At 45.6% G+C, this 20,492-nt stretch overlaps 1 protein-coding gene across 1 annotated transcript in view; it reads right to left on the reverse strand.

Annotated features, from left to right (window-relative positions):
• Nucleotides 1-18,947, reverse strand: part of SCML2 (Scm polycomb group protein like 2) — a 749,380-nt gene extending 730,433 nt beyond the window's left edge. Inside the window, exon 1 of the mRNA XM_086934268.1 lies at nucleotides 18,832-18,947. The gene's annotated coding sequence lies outside the window, so the exon portion shown is untranslated. The remainder of the gene's footprint in view (nucleotides 1-18,831) is intronic.
• Between the last annotated feature and the right edge of the window lie 1,545 nt (nucleotides 18,948-20,492).

Here is a 20,492-nt window from a genome sequence, read left to right on the forward strand (position 1 = left end):
CTCAAGGCTCCGCCTGGTGTCCCTCGTGGTTCAGATCCCAGCCAATTCCGCTGCTGCCCAGGCCGAACAGGACACCAACAACAGTCCCACAATGGAGTCACCAGTCCACAGCCCAGGCAGTTCTCGGTCGGGTCCCGCAGTTAGTACCGGGAGGGAGCCAGCCAAACCCCAGGGGGCCGTCACGTCAGTAGCGCCCGGGGTCCCACCTGGTCCGAGTCCCGCAGCCCAGTTCGCACTACACCTCCTGCAGCGTCGGCGGGCGGGGCAGTCCTGTGTCACGGTCCGGGACGGCAGGCCCCCGTGACTCCCGGTATTGGTCCGGCCCCCTCCGCGGCCGCAATTCCGACCGCCGCTCGTGTCCGGGGCCCGACCCTGCGCCACCTCAACTGCCTCCGCTCTGTGCCACCTCCAGCGGCACCGCTCCGCAGCCGCAGACGATTCTGTGCAGAGCCCGGCACCACTCCAAGCTGCGGTAGCGGCCCCCTCCGTGTGACGCCGCAGGCTCGGGTCAGCGCAGTGGGCGGGTTCAGCTACACTTCCGGGCGGCTGCAGGGCCTTCGGAACTCAGGGTCAGCTTCACCGTCCTCCGGGAGCGCCTTCCAGAGCGCCGATTTCGACCGGTGTCCGATCTGCCAGCTCCCCGCTGCGCCCGCTGTCGCCAGCAAGCAACGGAGGGGGGAGATCAGCTCTACAGAAGGTGGTTAAGGGCCCGGGACGGAGGAGATCGCCAAGGTCGCGTCCTCCTACGCCGCCATCCTGGCCACGCCCCCCCGTTAAGCCTCTTTTAAAGAAACCTTCCCTAAATCCTGAAGTCTTAAAAAACTTCCGGCCAATATCTTTGCTTCCAGCCCCGGCAAAGATACTCGAGGCCCACCTTAATTCTCATCTGACCATATATTTAGAAAAGATGGGTCTTCTCGACATCTCCCAGCATGGGTTTCGTGCTGCTCACAGCACCGAGTCGCCCTCACTGTCGTAGTTAATAACATCCCCTCTGAGGTAGACAGAGGGCGGACCACTCTATTGGTGCTACTTGATCTCACGGCAGCATTTGATACCCTCTCCCCTTCTATCCTGGTAGACCGGCTGAAGGGGATAGGGGTGAGAGGAAGTGCCCTGAGTCTCCTGTCTTCTTTACTCTCTCAGAGACAGCAAAGGGTCCAGCTCGGTAGTTTTCTGTCTTCCTCCCAGGCCGTGCAATGTGGGGTTCCTCAGGGCTCCTCCCCGAGTCCCCTGTAATTCAACATCTATGTAACCCCACATGCCGAGGTGATAAGATCTTTTGGGTACCAAATATTGTCCTCTGCAGACGATACCCAAATTATCATCTCTACCACCTCACCGACCAAAGAGGCTGCTTCTAAATTTCGAACCTGCATGGAAGCAGTCTCGCAAGGGATGGTGCGTAACTACCTAAAGCTCAATGGGGAGAAGACGGAGTTCCTAGTCTTTGGAGGAAACCATGACATCTGGTCCAAAGACTGGTGGCCCCCCTCTTTGGGAGACTGCCCACCAACTCGGCCAGGAACCTTGGCGTTCTCATTGATTCGGCCCTCTCCTTTGACCTTCAGGTTAATAGAACAGTATCCACCTGCTGTAATACCATCTGCACGCTGAAAAAGATCGCCCCCTACTTGTCACCTGACGCCCGCAAGCAGTCAACAGTTGCCCTGGTATCTTCCAGGCTTGACTATTGCAATGCGCTGTATGGGGGCATAAACAAGAAATCCCTCCATCGTCTTCAGATGGTTCAAAATTCTGCTGCTAGGATGGTCCTAAACCTACCCAGGCTATCATCTGCAACTCAGGCCAGGAAGGATCTCCATTGGCTACCCATACATGCCAGGATTTCCTTCAAACTCATCTGTTTGGCCCACAGGGCTGTGTTTGGTTCTGGCCCCGAAGGTATAAAGACCCTGGTTAGTCCCTACTCACCCAAGAGAACCCTTCGCTCATCCTCAAGAAATCTGCTTGCGGTCCCCAGATTCAAAAAAGCGAAATGGGGAGGAAGAGCCTTTTCTACTCTGGCCCCTAAACTGTGGAATAACCTCCCCCCCCGAACTTTCCAACCAACCCTCCTTGATGACTTTCCGGAAGCTCCTGAAGACTTGGATCTTCTCTCAGGCCTAATAAACCACTTTCTGTTTGTATTTTTATATACTTTTATGTTGTGGTCTGTGCCTTGATGCCCTTTGGGCTACTTTCGCGCATTATAAATAAACTTTCATTCATTCATTCAATAAATAGGTCTATCAGTTTAAATTTCATCTAGACTTTCTCTTTTTAGAGTAGTTTTTAGGGGAGGTTAGACTTTCTTTGGTTCAAAGAAAGCAGAGAAAGGTAGAAATCTGGGGTGGTGGGGGTAATAAGCAATTTTTAGATATCAGGGCGGTGTTGAGCTAACCGTAAATAAATATATGTTTACAGGAACGTTGCCACTGAGGAAGGGAACTTCGTTCCTGAAACGCGTCTGGTGTGTCTTTACATTTGATGAAATTCTATTGCCCTGTATCTGCATGCAAGCTGCCATGAAATAAATCTAGCATTAACCACGTACCTGCTGGCTTCTCTCATCGAGGGTAACTATTATGATGGATATGGATATAGATATATACATCTCCTACTGGTGGTCGCCAGTAGGTAGTTATTGTTAGGATCTAGTTTCCACAGAAAAAGCATTTTTTGACTTGCCTATAACTTTGGCTTTGTTTGACCAATCTTCATGAAATTTCCCCCCCAAAAGTGTCAAAGTAGGTTCTGTGTGTCATTGAAAGTTTGGGGGTGATCCGTGCAGGGAGGACTGAGAAATAAGGATGCGAAATAAGAGTGTGTTTGTAATGTGGATTTTGAAGCGAGGTGCCAATCTAGAGTGGAGGTTCCTTTGTTGAATGTATTTGGTGATTTTATTCCTGATGAAGAGCGGTCCCGTTCCATGTATCGCTCTGTGGGTGATACAAAGTAGCCTGAATGTGGATCTTTTGGCACCGGTAACCAATGCAGGGCTTTCAAGGACATAGAGATGTGGGCGTGTGGCGTATATGTAAGAGTAGTCTGGCAGTAGAGTTCTGATTCATTTGTACTCTTTTTATAGTCATTAAAGGTAATCCGTGGTAGAGGCTGGTGGCATAATTGAGTTTAGACAGAACAAGTTAAATAGTAGCCTGGACCTTGTGTGTAACAGCTGCTTTGAACTCTGCTGCCCAGACTTGTCAATCTTTTTGACAGGCAGGAAGGATTAGGTTGCTTACACTGCAAGCATCAGTTCCTGGCATGTAGTGCTGTAGATGCACATGCCCTGCACAACCCTGCCATTAAGTGCTGGTTCTGGACAAGCGCAAACCACCCTCCCCTGAAGCAGTCCCACGAGCCAATGCGACTCCTCCCCCGGCAACTTCCGGCATGGGCATCAACTCCACCACCAGACAGCTATACTGCAGGCAGGTGAGAATGGAGTGCTAGTATCAGTAAAGAGATGTGCATGCATATGAAAAGGTAAAAGGGACTGCATCGGCCACAGGTGTCGGAGACGAGGGTGGGAGCATGTGAATCTAAAGCACCGCATGCCAGGAACAGATGTTTACAGGGTAAGCAACGTATATTTCTTACCTGTTGGTGAAGTTTTGCAGCTTGAAGAATCCCCGGACCCACATGCTGTTCACCACGCCGCCATGTAGTGGCCGGGCCCAGAACCATTTCCAAAAACTCCCCCGTCCCTCCACCACTCCTGTGGCCGCCACTGGCACGCCTCGCCACCCCCCCCTCGCAACATCTGCACACCCCCCCCCCCCCCCCCCCCCCGCAACATGGCTGCGCCTCCCCCGGAAGCTCCCACCTCCGGTCCCCATCCCCAGATTCTCCCCCTATTTTTTTTCCACTCTCATCTTCTTGGTGGAACAGGGTGGGTTTGCATGTGAATCTTACCTGTATTCACATGCTGTACATTGATTTTGCAAACACAGTTGATGGACAGAATGCAGAACAATGTCTTACATTCACCCCAGTACAAAGATCTGGGCCTAAATCCATCGGTTTTTTTGCACTCCACACACAGTACAACTGGGGTGAATGTAAGACATTGTTCTGCATTCTGTCCATCAACTGTGTTTTTTGCAATTTTCAACCCAAGTGGGCTGGGTATGCTCAGACGTGAGTCCCAGGCTATCCACATCACTGGAGTCAAGCTATCCAGGCTGATAGCCAGAAAGCGGTCCTTGGATGCTTGCTTCCGGTCTAGGAAAGACATGGCTTGGTAGTTCAGGCTGGGCTGTTCCCATGAGGCACAGGGTCAAGGCTGATTTGCATATAGCCAGTGTCTGACCTAGGGTGGTGTGGAGTGCAAAGAAACGATGGATTTAGGCCCAGATCTTTGTACTGGGGTGAATGTAAGACATTGTTCTGCATTCTGTCCATCAACTGTGTTTTTTGCAATGTACATTGATTTTGCAGCATTCTTTATTACAGTGGTGGCTGGGTTGAAGATGAGCTTTGATTAGCAAATATATTTTGTAAGACCCTTTGTCCTACGTGAGCTTCTTTGTTCATCTAAATGTCCACACAGTAGCGTTTTGTAAATGTGTGCACTGATGACCATGTTGCTGCAATACAAATGTCTTGCAGTGGGGCATTAGCTAGGAAAGCTACAGTGGCTCCTTTCTTTCTGGCCGAACATGCACCAGAACTCTTGTAGCGTCACACCTACATGTTTGGGGCACAATAGTATTTTTGTGCAATCCATCTTGCAATTGATCAGACCCCCCAGGATATAGTGGCATGGATTAGCAGATTTAGCGGCACAAAAATGGAAATTTAGCGGCGATTTTGCGGCATATTATTTGGCCATTTTTCCTACAACAAACACAGATATCTTCGTTTTTTTAGTTATTTAACAACATGAAGCTGTGTATGTATACTAATGTAAGCATTCCTCCATAGAAACACTCTTGATTGTGTGTTCAAGTAATTCCCTTTTCCTACAGCTTGACAGTTACACGAAATGAATGTCCACAATGTAGTGGTAAAGCTCTGGTTTAGGGGTTACTTTTTGTTAAAACCTCCTGAACTCCTACTTGCATATATTGGGAATTTTTGGAAGACGAAAAATGACAGAATTAACTGCACAGGATGCGTTTTTTTCAAGAAATTATTTTTTTACATGTTCAGTCAGCCCTGACTCTTAAGAATTCAAGAAAAGGAATTCTGGGACTTGTAGTTTTTTAAAATAAAAGGATGATCTCAGAATCCCGACATGCTAAACGCTGATGGAGCTCAATCGTGTCATGATGAGGCGACTTAGCAGCTGTTTTTGTTCCTAGGAGGACTGCACAAATTGTTGCAGTGCGGTTTGGGGGACTCAGTGCTCCTGTGACAGAAAGGCTGGAAAAAGCTGCATTCTTGTGGCCTTTCAGCAGTCTGTGAAGTCAGTCTGGGGCAATTTTCTTTTGAAAACGCTTACATGTAAAGGAAGCCTCGCACGGGGTGATGGACAGGACTGAGACGGATGGCCCACCTGAGCATTTCCAGGTTGATGCACAATGTCTGACACTCATTCGATGGGGGCGGGGTGCTTTGAAATGCGCCAGGCCGAGGCCCGGAGCCCAGTGCCCTTTGATGGGCCGGAGCGGTGCTTTAACGCCAGTATTAGCATATCAGTGAGAGGATCGCCCGGGGGCCGATATAGATCAGGCCGGGCCGAGCTGGGCGAGGGGAGAAGTGGGGCCAGTGAAATTGAGTGTCAGCCGCTGTCTGCGCTGTCCCGGTGGCGCCAGCAGCCTTTGACTTGCTAATTCTGCCCAGCGTCTGCCTGCAGCTTCTCCTGCCCCCCTCACTCCGATCGGCTGGCTGGGGGTGGGGGTTATTGATCACAGGAGCATACGGTATGTGTCTTCTGTGCACATGGAAAGAGGTTTTTTTTTTATGTTACAACGTGATGTTTCTTTCTCTGTCTCTCTGTAACCACAGTCAGACCCCCAGGATATAGCGGCTTTTGTCAAAATGCCGCGATTTCTACAAAAGTGCCGATTTCGCGGGCACTTTTGCAAAAATCGCTGCATTTTTACAAAAGTGCTGATTTCGCTGCAAATCGCGATATCCTGGAGGGTCTGATTGATTTCTTTGTGACAAGTCTTGCCCCAGGAAACTGTTTGCAAATGACACAACGAGTTACTCTGTCTTCCCATGCTGCTTTGTCCTCTCAATATAGTACATTACTGCTTGCCTTGCATCTAGGGAGTGTAATGTTCTTCCTGAATGGGGCTTTGAATTTTGAAAGAAGCTTGGTATCTGAATAGTACGAGTGATGTGAAGCTGTGAGATCACTTTTGGTATGAACTGTGGATCTGTCCTCATGACAATATTAGCCTTGTGTACCTGAAAATAACGTTCCTGAACCGTGAGTGCTTGCAGCGCCCTGACTGCGTAAAGAACGGCCACTAGAAACACAGTCTTTAGAGTGAGCTTTTCTCTGAAGCTTTTATGTAATGGTTTAAAGGGTGCCCCCATTAATTTTGTGAGCACTAGATTTAGATTACATGCTGGAGCAGGAACCCTCCTTGGTGGTGCAATTCTCTTTGCTCCTTCCAAGAACCCCTTGATGACTGCTGAAGTGGAAACACTTCTTCCCATGTGGCCTCTAGTTTATGCCACTATAGCTGCCAAGTGTATTTTTGTGATGAATAGGTTAGTTTACAAACTAGCAGGTGTGCTAAGTAACTTAAGATTGTTCTTTCCCTGTATAATCATTTTAGGAATCATTCCTACTTGCACCACAGAGAATATCTCTTCCATTTTGCAGAATAACATTTGCTAGTTGTAGGTTGTCATTTTTTCGGGTGGCTTTAAGTGGCCAAACTCTAAGTCTTCAGGAGCCATGCTGTGTGGGACTTAAGGGTTTTGGTTCTGGATGGAATACCTTTCCTCTGTGCATGAACAGGTCTTGTCTGACTGGTAGTCTGTTAAACCTCCACTGAGCCAGGTTTATAAGTTCTGAGACCCGAGTAGGTCTTGCCCACTGTGGAACAATTAGTAAAAGTGCGAAGATACTGCTCTTGCATTTGCTGATCACCTTGCGGAATAGTGATATCAGGGGGAAAGCGTATGCAAATTTCCCTGACCAGTTTAACAGTGCATTCCCGAGTGATTGGTGGCACTGTTGTCTGGAGGCCTTAAAAAATCATTAAAATGTTACTAGACCTGCAGGTTTAGTGACTTGAATAATCTACTCGACGAAACTGTAATGCAATTGACCCATAAACTGGTCCAATTGTGTGATCTTAAGCAAATAAAGAATTTCATTGAGTTGCCTTTTTCTTGATTGTTAAATAGGAGACACCTTCAAATAAGTTCATACAGCAACTCCTATGATGTATTTAATAGACTGAACATTCGCACTGTGTAGATTAAAAATTTAGCCCACATAAAAGGTACACATGACCCCTCACTTACCTCTTGGTTCATCAATAGCATTAAAATAAGGAGAGGCAGAAATGCTTCTTAGTTCATGTTTAAAAACTCTCACTTTTGATAGATTATTACTAATGCATGATGTGGTAGTGCACAGTCATTTACAGAAAGGACATCCCCATTGAAATGGCCAAAAACTTTCCACTGGCATGTAGTTTTAATGACAAAACTACATAGCATACAAACGATGATGGGGAAATTGGGTTTCTGCAAATATTTACCATTTGCACAATTCCAAGTGAAGTGTTCTGATTTGTCTTGATCCTATTAAAATATTTGTTTCCATCACATAGAATTAAAAAGATTTTTTTTTAACTGCTTTCTAACTACGGATATACATTTTGAGATGTTTGTACAGTTTATTACAAGGTATTTAATGATTTTATTAGAAGCAAAACTGACTTCCTATAGCCTTTTGTTGCCTTTCATTGAACAAAATCACGATTGTCAGACAGTTTACATTAGTTTCTCTGACTGCAAAGTTAGAGAATTTTGTAAACAAGATCTCCAGGAGAAAATAACATACAATCTGTAACAAGACATAAGTCGACATCTGACCTCTGGCATCTTTATTGTTATTTCACAATTAGAAGCACACCTGCTCTTTGTCAGCTGGAGTCTCTTGCCAGACTGGGCCATTAATCCCTAAAAATAGCTCACCCTGATAACATCTGACTCGCCACTGCAGGTGGGCGAGTAGATTTTTGGAAGCCTGATGTAAGGCAACTAGCACCACCCCAGGGCTTAGGACCCAACCTTCTGGCACAGTTGTGCCAGAGCTTTCTCTTTAAATGCATTTTTTTCCATTTCCAGTGATGAAAGTTTTTCCCCTAAACACCCGAGAGCGATCTGTTCCCCCTTGTTCAAGTATTAATGCAGGGCTGATTTTGCAGGCCCTGTTTGCTTCCCCCAGGAAGGAAAGGGAAAGAAGGATCAAGGTGCAGAGTGAGGTGCAAAGCAGCGCTTAGACAATGCAGGTGCAGCGACAGCAATAGCGGGCAGAAGTGGTCGCGTGTCTTTGCATGGGAGCGGGACCTCCACTGGAGCAAGCACCACCTGCCTAAGGCTGGCCACCTCCACTCGGAGGAAACCCGCTGCTCTGAGCCTTGCCTTCTGTACCGCTGCTGCTGCAGACAGCTTTTTACTGATGCCCCCTCCTCCACCGCCGCCTGTCGCCTCCTGCTTTCAATGGCTCGGTCTGGTCAGGGCCAAATCAAGTCGGGAGACAGGAGAGGCTAGGAACAGGGACTCTCCTCGCTCGTCGCGTAACATCTGTGCGTGTCGTAGCAGGAAGTCTCCACTGATATACAGGGAAGGAGATACACCTGGTAACTATTTACCTGGGTCAGACTTGATTTTGGGGATGTTTGCAAATGTACAAGTTTAGGGCTGTTCCCACACATCTAAGGCACGCCTTGAAGTGCCCACTTCCCACACCTTGAGTGGGATTTACTACTGCAGATTTTGTTGCACTTACGGAGTAATTCACTGGATTTACACTTGCCAGGAATCACTTTGTGAATTCAGGGCAAGCATAAAAAGGTAAATTCATTCAAATTTCCATTCATGATTCGGGCCCTATATGTTTAGTGATCAACACCAGCAGAATATATAGATTTATATTTAGCTAGACGCTTGCCACAACCCACATGCTTGTAATCAATGGTCTTGTTATTTAATAAACCACCCATTGGGTGCCACATTTCTTGTCAAACCAGTTCAGAACAGACATTACACAGTGGTAGTGCAGAAGGGAGTGTGATTTATGAACAACAATAAAAGGTATTTGTGAGCCAAGTTGGACTTTATAAAAGAATGCATGTTTACTTATTTGAAAATAAGTCAATAGAAATGCTATGCCTTGAGTTGCTCAGGCAAATTACAACTTGGTAGTGTAGAGCGGTGACCAATTTATAAATAATAATATTCATACTAATGAACTAGGTTGATCTTCAGAAAAGGAGAAGTTAATTATTTGCATTTGAACCCCTATAAAGGCACAGACATGAGGGTGGCACCCTTTAGGTGTCACAAGCCTAGAAACATCTTGCTTGGCGAAGGGCAATTACACATAAAACAAGCATTGGAAATGCAATAGGTCTCGCATTAGGAAAGTTTGAGCTATTGGTCTTATAAATGACATTTTTTTTATTTATGTTTTGTTTTTTAAAATAGCTAAATTAATAGCTTGGTCATTTACAATGCCAATAGTTATAACTTTCGCAAATGTGACACCTATAGCATTTGTAATGCAACATGTTTTGTATTTACGTGACTTAGATGTATTGATATTAGAAATAACTATGCTTTTTTATTTTTTTAAATAATTAATACTTAAATAATTTATTTAATTTGTAATGGCAATAGCTTAAACTTTTGTAATTAACTTTTGTGAAGATTATGTTCAGTGTTTTTTATTGTGACGAAAATTCAAGAACAGAAGTGAAATATTAACTTTTTTGTGATTTGTAATAAAGCTTGAAAACAGCTTGAAACATTGAAAGAACATATTTGAACCAGTGATGCTGTGAACTGCAGCCCTGCATTCATGGGACAGAAGAAACCCAGAGGAATAGTGCATGATGGGAAGTTCAGAGGTCACAGCGCGAGGGGGGTGGGGGGGGGGGGGGGGGGTTGGCCAACGCATTAGCTAGCACAACTGACTCTTCAAGTGGGGTCAAAACTTTGACCGGTCCGAAGCTGGGGTGGAGACGAACACCGAAAGAGGGGACAATCCCAACCAAGAGAAAATGGTGGGGTGTGTAAGTGCAAAGAAACAATTTAATAAACACCATAAACTGCACTTTTCCGCACGTTTTTGTGAGCAAACCCTACACTTTACCGTAAATGTGCATGTTCTCCATTCCCTCCAGAAGCAACTACAAGGCCAGGGCACATTTGAAATATCCAAAATGTGTGGAAAAAAAGAAGGCAAATGTGGCTGCGATATCTTTTATGAAACAGCGGCCTGCCCCGATATGACAAAGAAAAGAGCTCAGCTGGGACGGATGGAGGAAGAGAGGGTTCATGAAGGTTTTTTTCCGTATTAAAATACAGCCAAATCCATGAATCACGACCAGCCCACTCCCAGCCACCTTTAAGAAGCCAGTGAAACCTCTGACCCCGAGCCTCTCCCTCGCATGCAATCATTATTGAACAATGGATTGACTTAAAAAGCCTTGGCAAGCCCAGTGCAAAGCACAAGAGACCGTGACGCCACCGCACAGCCCTGTGCGGAACGTCCTTGCGTGCGCGCGCTGACAGCGCGAATACAAACAGAAAACAGAACTGACCCTGGAGAATGGGGAGGTAACGGTGTATTAGGAGAGGCCATGCAGGAAGGTCAACCTTGGAGGCGAGCATTTCTTAAAAAGAGTGAAATGCACCAATAACTGCCGCAGCAGGTACACAATGACAGGGGTGCGCCTGCGTTCTGCCAGCGACTGCACAACGCGCCAGTGCTTTTCAGAAAAGCTTTGTTTGTTTGTCCTTTGGGTGAAGCGCCGGTGCCAGCGGGCCCCGTTCCAACTCCACAGGTGGACCGGTTCACAACCGACTGGAAGAGCGCGCGACCAAAGACAACACCTGGCAAACGTGTTTATGCAAAGTCTGTGAGAAAATGGAGAACTCCGCGCAGGTCATGTGACGTCACAAGCTTAACCTGGGGCTTACTTGGACTGCGAATGTTCAAATCGATTAACATTAAAATAACAAGTACAACTAAGGATTAACACAGCAGACTACGCTAAGATGCTGTTTTCCCGAAAGCTGACACGGCGGGCAGGGGAGGGGGCGGAGCGGGGAGAGGTGCGACACGGCAGGCAGGGGAGGAGAGGAGGAGGGGGGAGGAGAGTAGGAGGAGGAGGGGGGAGGAGAGTAGGGGAGGCACGGCCTAGCGGCCGTGCAATCAAGAAGTGAGGGGGCGGAGCTGGGGGAGGGTGTGAGAGAGAGAGTAGGCAAGGCAGGCGGCTGGGGGCATGTGCACGCGCTTTTAAGCTCAATGCGCATGCGCATTGAGCTTAAATTTCTCGTGCACTGCAAGGAATCGCCACGATTCCTTGCAAGTTGGTTCAAGAGTGGATAAGCCCCCGTAGTCTCGCAAGCTCGATGCGCATGCGCATCGACAGGCGAGACCTAAAAATGTGTAGCAGTATACAAAATATAAACAAACAAATATTTGAAAGCCAATTTGATCACTATAAAGGAGACAGTCAATTATTTGTACATATCACCATAGGAACGCATTGGTTGAAGAGTGCACTTTAGCATCATATTTCGGTAAAAAAAAGTTTCTTGCCAACTAATTCCGAAAGGATCAATTCAATTCAAAAACTTGATTTGGTTGCCATGCAACCATGAAAGTACAAAATTATCAATAATACATATAACTACAGTAGTTTTGTCAACTGACTTTGTCATATACCAATTAGTTACAATGATCATATACATATTTAAAATGGATAAAAAATAAAAACATGTATAAAATATCCTGCCTAAAGGGCTATATGCATCTAACGCATAACTACAGTACAATACTCCTGATATGAACCTGCATAGATAGGGTACACTAGCTTCAATCAGGGTGCATTGGGTGTCTTGAGCATACTGCAGCCCATAAAAACAAACTTACATAAAAGCATATTTCATCATGATGTTGCTTCAAAAATAACAGTGACTGGTGGCAATATGCCAATTTTTTGGACTTAATAGGAGGCATTAAGAACATTTTAAAATATTTCTGATAAAAACCTCAGATAAAAGTGAAGTGTAGCATTGACTGTTTAAAAATATTATTGCATGGACATATAAGCGATTCTAAATTGTGCTGGAAACCTGTTGGGAAGCAAAGTAAATATTTTATTGTGTCTGCCCAGAAGCAAAACATTAGGAGGCATTCCCACCTTCCTCTCCCAGCACATAAATAGTTGCCGACAGTGTTATCATGGTCCACTAACCGATAAGTGGAGATGGAAGTTTTTACAGTTTCAGCACTCAACATTTTTGCTAGGGCATAAGTTAATAGAGACACTTTAACTTGCTTCCTACCCATTGAAGCACATATTTCAGTGTTGGTAAATGCCAGGGGAAGGTCAATCGAATCTAAAGATTTTTGTTTTTTAAATGCTAAGCATGGGATATTGAGGCCTTTATCGCAGGCTAAGAAGTCATTTATTATATCTCGTTAAACACACCCTCTCATTTATCCAAATTGAGAACCATAAATACAGAGGGCAGGTTTGAATGCTGTCATTTATATAGCTTAGGCCCAGCTCACAATGGCAAATGAAATGTGGGGTGGAGAGGGGAACAGATAAAAGCTTTTTACCAAAAGCGGTTTTCGTCTATTTAAACCGCTGAAAATCCCTGATGCCCCAAACTCTCCCCCCATAAGTAGCGATCAGTACACATTGCATGGAATACATTTGACGCATGGTAGAAAACGCTCACGCTCCATGAGGGAACAGCAGGCCAGGGAGTGATCAAACCACTCTAAAGGGCTTAAGTCTCTGCTCAATTATGTTGGGTATCCATGGGTCAGGGTCATGGAGCGAAAGACCACCCCTACATAAGAGACTATATTAGTGTAAGAAAAGTGGTTTGATCCTACCGGCAAAAGGATCTTCTAAAAAGGTATGGTCTTTATCAAAAACAACCCAAGGATTTGTGAGCCAATGTGACTTTTATATAGAAAAAGTATTGTTGCTTAGTAGTCAGTCCCTGCAAAGAAATGCATTGAACTGAACATCATTCCTTTTGGATCCACCTGCTGTGACAAATCCTGTTTGGTGCAGGTAAAGAACACATAAGTAGTAAACAAGGGAGCTCAATTAATACAATAAGTATTTGTGAGCAAACCATATTTCCCTAAAGGAAGGAATGGTTATTTATTTAGTTACAACTCCTGAATGAATTGCCTTATATGTGCTGCAATTGGCACTATGTTTTAGTGGAAATGTCTCTTCGTTCCGGATTCATAGATAAGTATGAAGGACTGCATTGGCTTAAGGGGGCCTGTTTGGTGCCACATACTGTGGTACGTTTTTACTGGCTCAAGCAAATAACATATAGACTGCGCAGAGGACTGTTCCATTTATAAATAAGAATACGATTATTTGTGAGCCAAGTTGATATTTATGAAGGAAAAGAATGTTTAATTATTTTAATATCTCTAAAGGAATGCATTGAAGAGAGGGTGAATCTTTAGATACCATTGTTTGATGGAAATGTTGCTTGGCTCTGGCGGGATCACATGGATTTTGTAGAAGCGTATGGTCAATAAAAAAAATAAAAAAGTGGACATCTGAGCCAATCGGACATTCACAAAGGAAAAGCATAGATACTTAATCCACCATAAATGCTTTAAAATCAGCATAACCCGGTTAGGTGCCAACTGACACAGCAAATTGTGTTATTCTCAGGCAACTTAAACGTATAACTAAATGCAGCTATGTGCATTATTTAAAGCTCAGTAAACAATGTGTTGCTTCCTGTGAATAAGATGTTAACATCAACCTGCAAATAAGATGTTGGCCGAATAAGATGCCAACTTTTAGTATCATACAACTTGCTGCAGCCTGCCTTCTGGCTACCCATATGTGCAGCGATCAAAGTGCATTAAAGAAAGTATGGAAACTGCGACCCTGAAATATGATGTGGGGTCAGCGAGTATGGGACTGTATTCTTTAACTATTTTGTTAACCTTTCACCTATAGGTAACTGCACATAAAATATAATGCACACACCGTAAATGGAAAACAAATGCAACTTAGATTTGTTTGTGGAAAATGCATCTGCCTGGTAGAAAAGCTTGGTTGGTTAATGTGATCATTTCAGTTGACTGTGGGTGTAACAGGAGAGTCACCGATTTGAATCCGGATCAGTGCACTGGGGAAATACTGACGTATATTTATAGAGCTAAAAGGTCCAAGCCTGTGACAGAAAGAACTGTGAATATATGTCAAAATAATATAATACATAAAGAATAACAAAGATTGCACAAAATATTAATGGCAGGGCTTTAAGTGGGTCGGGAGACACCGGATCCCAGCACAAGCAGTTTTTAAAAGGGAGCCTCGAAACGTGTCTCTATGGGGCTCTGTTTTGTGCCCTGGCACAGGCGGTCCGTTTTTTTCCGGACTGCAGTGATGGGAAGCACATCGATGGGCGCTGCTCACTTCTCACTAGTGGAGAAGTTACAGCATGACGTCATGCTAGGTGAGCGTTGTAGGGGAAGGGAAATCCTTTATAGCGAGTCACTTTCTCTCTGGATTTCTAAACTCAGGAGCAGCAACATTGTTGTGGTGTCACCAGGGCTTTAAGTGGAAGCTTTTTCAGTATTATATATGCTTATTTATCTTAAGCAACTAACAACCATTGACAAAGCCAATAGTTCTGACTTGTTGTAGGTATGATGTTACTTACTGTATCAAATATGTAGATGCAATGACAAACAGCAAAATACAAGACAGGCGGGCACACTATGCCAGGCACAGATTTTTTAACCCACACCCTTTATTACATTGGCCACACCCCTTTGAAACCCTCCAGTTTTTTCATCCCACTTAAATCCCTGATTAATGGGTTGTTGCAAAAAGTTTAAATGTTTGCAGTGCTTTCAAAAGTTGTTAGTAAAATGCCAACTGTAACCAGTATACATCTTTTTAATAAAAAGGACTAATTCCAGATACTATCAATTTAAGCCTAAACGTGCTGCCAAGAAGCATTTAGATTTGCTAAATAACCTGTGCACGCATTTAGATTTCTTTCAGATAGCGAGTATCCTGAAAAGAAGTCTTGCTTTTTAGGTCTCGCTGAAAGCATTGCTTTAGCAAGGCTTGTTTGGCGAGATTATAGTAAGGCTTTCAAAAGTCTACCCAAACTGCTGCGGATCGGGTACAGTTCATGTGAGCCAGGCGCGTGCACATCGCCAGCCACATCGCACATCATACCATTTGTCTGAGCCTCGGCATCAGACTTCAAAGGAAACCGCTACCCCCCCCCCCCTCCATCAGACTTCAAAGGAATGCGTTCCCCCACCACAGCAATGCCGAGAGCTTGTTTGAGGGGGGGGGGTGGGGGGCTCACGGATACAAGCACTGCAGCTCAGGGGCACTAGCAGACCCCGCCTTGCACCTCCACAGGCTCACACAAACACAGCAAAAGCACAGCCCCCAAGCCACCAGCCCACTGGGCTCTGTAATGAACGTCGCAGTAGCAACAGGGCAGCCCAGCACTGAATTCAATGGCTGGGGCTGCCGCAGTAACACAGGCCCGCCCCTCAATAGTGGGATTATTCAGGGGTGTCTCTCCTCGCTGTCCTCTATGATATTGCAGTGACATGGCCCCACACTGCGCCGCTATCAGTCTGCGGGCGAAGGGCAGGCCTCCGACACTGTCCTCTTCACACGCCAGCTCACATTCTGGTATCCCCAGGGTGCACTTCACACAATTGTTGGCCTCTAGTTGTGGGAGCACTTCCACTGCTTGTTATGTTTCAAAACAGTGTGCAAAAGGACCTCGTTCACTAATAAACAAGTGGCAACGCTCGGTTGCGAAGTGATTCATAAGTTACTACAAACTGAGAAAATCTTATCTTTGCTTAAAACGCCCTCAATGACAGGCTCGCCATTTAAAGTTCTGTTTGAGCGGAGGGTATAACGGGACGCACGCACACCTATGCGATACTATAGCTCTTAGCTACCGTTGACAAGGCTTCAAAGCGCGTTAATGTGCTGACGGTGTTTGTCGCACGTTGCCATACACACCGTGGAAAAAATAAGGTTCATGAATGAGTAAAATCATCAAAGTCAGTTTCTTGCTCGTCGGGGGTCAGTTCTTTCTTCACATGCTGAGATGTGCAGGCCTATTTAGTCTAGATAATATCAAACCTTACCAGATACCAGAATGCTGAAAAAAATATAAAAACTTTTTGCGCGGATCTGTGACACTTGAGAGGTCTTAATGCACCTGTAATGTACCAGTAACCCCACCCAGGATCAGCGTAGCAGCAGCGTGCCCTATTCAACAACAATCAACCAAGCACTTTATGGCTAATGCAAGTAGACTGGTGCGGGGAGTCCTACCCTGCATTCCGAATTACATACATGTCAACATGTTTGAACAGTAAACAAGGAGGTTTTGGGGGGGAAAACATGGGGGGGTCGTATTTTCCCAATTGACTTCTATTAAAACAGATGCAATTTCAGGCGGAAAACAGCCCTGCAGTGTGTTAAGTCTCTTCTTTATAGAAAAGTCACAATGCTTCACAGTAGCATCTGCCTTAATTTCTGCCGTTTCTGCCATCCTGCCTCGGCTGCTTTAACTTTGCCTTTTACTGCCCCCTACCCACTTCCTGTTTCCTCCGCTTCCTGGAAGTTACTCTTCCAGACTAGAACTAGACTGCTAAACTCCCCAGGGCACACAGTGTCGTTCATGGCTGACATTTCAACAAGTGCCACACGCATCTTGTGCCAGACTAACGCATTTGCTGATTTTTGTTGTATCAGTGTAATGCCCCAAGATTGTCGCGCAATAAAAATGATTTAAAGGCTTACTGTCTCTCAGCACCTCGCAGTAATGCCTGTACCCGCTTCATGACAGTTATTTGGCAGCTCACTGCTGCCTGCGCCAACTATACAGTTGCTGATGATACCATGAGTAGTCTATCAGTACTATTATCCCATTGTCGTGCAGTATGTGCTGCCTGTGCTGAATCGACTGGCTTTGTAATTGGCTGGTTTGCACGCTTAACCCAGCCAAGCAATTTCCGAGCTGCTTTATATGTGATCTTTGCGCGTGATAAACACTAGTCAGTTCTGGGCCAACACAGCATCAGATAAAGAGCAGTGATGTAACAGTACAACCACACACACACACACATAACCACAACCACACACACACACAACCTCTCGCACACACAAACACAAAACCACAACCATCTATCTCCCTCAATCTCTCTATCGCCCTCACTCTATCACACTCTCTCTATCGCACGCACTCACTCTATCGCACTCACTCACTCTCTCTATCGCACTCACTCACTCTCTCTATCACACCACCACAGCATCACTCAGGGGCACCACAGCAACAATCTGAGCAACCATTCAACAACTGGTTCAAATATGTTCTAAATGTTTTAAGCTTTATTACAAATGTCAGCAAAAGATGTTAATATTTCACTTCGGTTCTTGGATTTTCGTCATAATAATAAAATAATAAACTGAACATAATCTTAACTAAAGTTATTTATAAAAATTTAAGCTATTGCCATTATAAATTACAATAACTTTTATTTAAGCATTAATTATTTAAAAAAAATTAAAAAGCCATTGTTATTTGTAATAGCAATACATCTAAGTCACGTAAATACAACACATATTGCATTACAAATATTATAGATGTCACATTTGCGAAAGTTTTAACTATTGGCATTGTAAATGACAAAGCTATTAATTTCGCTATTTTCAAAACCAACACAAATAAAAAATGTGTCATTTACAATACCAATAGCTCAAACTTTCCTAATGCGAGACCTATTGCATTGCAAATGCTTGTTCTTTAGCTGCCTCCGCTCTCATTTCAGGGAGAGGAGACCACCCTCCTCCCCTTTGAACGTGCAGCAACTCAGCTCTACAGGGATGGTTGTTTTTTAAAATATGGAAACTATTTTGAAAGAATAACGTTTGGGAGCATAGCTTCCCTGCCCACATCGACCTCTGCATACGTCTAAGTAACAGCAGAACAACCTGATATTTTGAGACAGAATGAAAAACGTTGAACGCGGACAGCGGCCAGATTGTTCAACGCATACATTTCCGTGAGAACAAACGTGTCCAGAAAATAGCTGTCGCTATTAAGAAGCGAGACCTCATCTGACGGCCTGAACCTGGTCACTCGCAGGAGTGCACAGCTCGTACCATACAAATAACTGCACATACCAGATACTTTCAGACCGAGTGAATACTTGGAGCCAACAGAAAGTAAACAGAGGTTCCAACCGAAAGGTAATACAAAATATCCTTTGTGAGACTTCAGTTGTAGACAGTAGGGCAAACACACGTATACATTTTAACGAATACATAAACATAAAAGGCATTTAGAAATTAACTGAAATTATTTTCTCGGGCTGTAACTCCGAGGAATAAAGCAAGGGAGCATTTTTCCCAACACAAATGAGCAGTGACACGAGGGCTGCCCTGCAATTACAGAACAGTTGGGGTGGCGCTTTAGGGGGTCCTGGCAGTTAGCACCTGAGAGCATCTCCCGTGGTCCCTGAGCGGGCTAAAATCAAAACACGCAAGCCCCTCCCCGAACCATTGAGGGTGCGCAGCCCGTGTGGTACCCCCTCAATAGGCGGGTTCGTACTACACTCACCGGCTCGCAGAAGCACCGGACGGTAGCGCAGGCCCAGGGCAGCGGTTGCAAGGGAAGGACCGTCCAAAACCGTGGTCGGCTTGAAGCACACAGTAGGACTCTGAGCGCCAGGGGGCGGGGCTCCGAGCGAGGGAGAGAGTCTAGGACCGCGCGGAACGCAAGGGTGGGTGACGTGTCATGACGAACACGCAGATCGGGAGGCTCTTGGCTGCAGAGTGCACCAAAAATAATGCTGCTGCATGGATAGTGCACTTACAAGCACGACTCCCATTCAACCGAGCACAAGAGGTGTAGCAGCAAAGCTCCCACGCGAGGGCACGTTTAGCGTCCATGGCTCACGCAGCCAATGAACTTGTCCCAACCCTTCACGTAGCCAGTTCTGCCACAGTCTTATGAGGTTTTTTTTTATACCGACATCCAATAACCAACTGGAGAGAGCTTACCCAGCCACTAGTAGGCCACGACCAAGAACGTCCTCGACAAACCAAGTGCCAATAACATTCTTTAACCTATCCCATCTCTTCACAACATTCCCCTTATTAGTGATAGACTATGTTTGGGCCTGATTGGCTGTATGTGTTTCACGGCGCGTTTCGGGGGCCTTGGTTTGAGTTACTGAACAAACGCAACGAATTTAAGTAAAATAGCTGACTTGTTTTTTGCGAAATATTGCAGTGGTGGTCACGAGCAATTGACAACACTTAAGCGGCATGAACATATTTATAAGGGCAGGCAGCCTCAGTTCCTGTCCGGAAGCATCCTCACGAATAGGCTGCTTCCAGGAAGGTACATGTGGTGTCCTCCGATAGACCATAAATATCTTGTTTCAAAATCCGCGCTTTCAACTCTTATATCAAACCCCAACACTTTCAGAATATGACAGCTGTCTTCAAATGTCGCCAACAGCTACATGCCAACATCCTGGAAGAGATAAGAGAGAGATTTCAGGGGGGAGAAAATCGAAGGAATTGAATTTCCCCCCACTAACTTGTAAGGAGGGCATTGTAAGAGGGAGAAGATTAAACTTGAGACATTTTCAGGTGTTGCCTAGGCAGCGCATGCGTTGTCTCATTGAGACATGGTGGATTCAGTATGTGGGCTTTAATTACGCCCCTCACTTGCGATTGGTGCAAATGTGTGTCATTCGTAAATGCATTCTTTTGTATGGTTTATTGTAGCGCTTACTTCCCCATACAAGATGTCAAAGAACTTTTTCGGCGAGTAAAAGGATTAGTGATGAATAAAACACCACCAGAACACCAGAAACCCAGCGATCTACCTGGGAGTATCTGCGGAGGAGGTTGCAGCGTCTATCTTGGCCTCTGCTCTTGGGTCCTGCTGTTGCTGCCGCCGCTCGCCGCACCCGCTCGGCGGGTGCCGCTTCGCGGCTTCAGTGAGGGGCGCTGCTGCTGAGGCGCAGGAAACCGGGAGGAGCACGAAAACATCAACGGCGCGTGCAGCAGGGACTCGGAAGTCCAGGAGTCCCTGCGTTCCACAGGTGCGCACGGACGCGCCCACTGCCAGACACGCCCCCCGCCTGGCCAGAGTGAAAAGGAGTGCGCTACTCTCGCTGCTTGGGACACCAGAAACCCAGCGATTTACCTGGGAGTATCTGCGGAGGAGGTTGCAGCGTCTATCTTGGCCTCTGCCCTTGGGTCCTG

The sequence above is a fragment of the Lissotriton vulgaris genome, chromosome 8, assembly GCF_964263255.1.
Source record: "Lissotriton vulgaris chromosome 8, aLisVul1.2, whole genome shotgun sequence".
NCBI classification, from domain to species: domain Eukaryota; kingdom Metazoa; phylum Chordata; class Amphibia; order Caudata; family Salamandridae; genus Lissotriton; species Lissotriton vulgaris.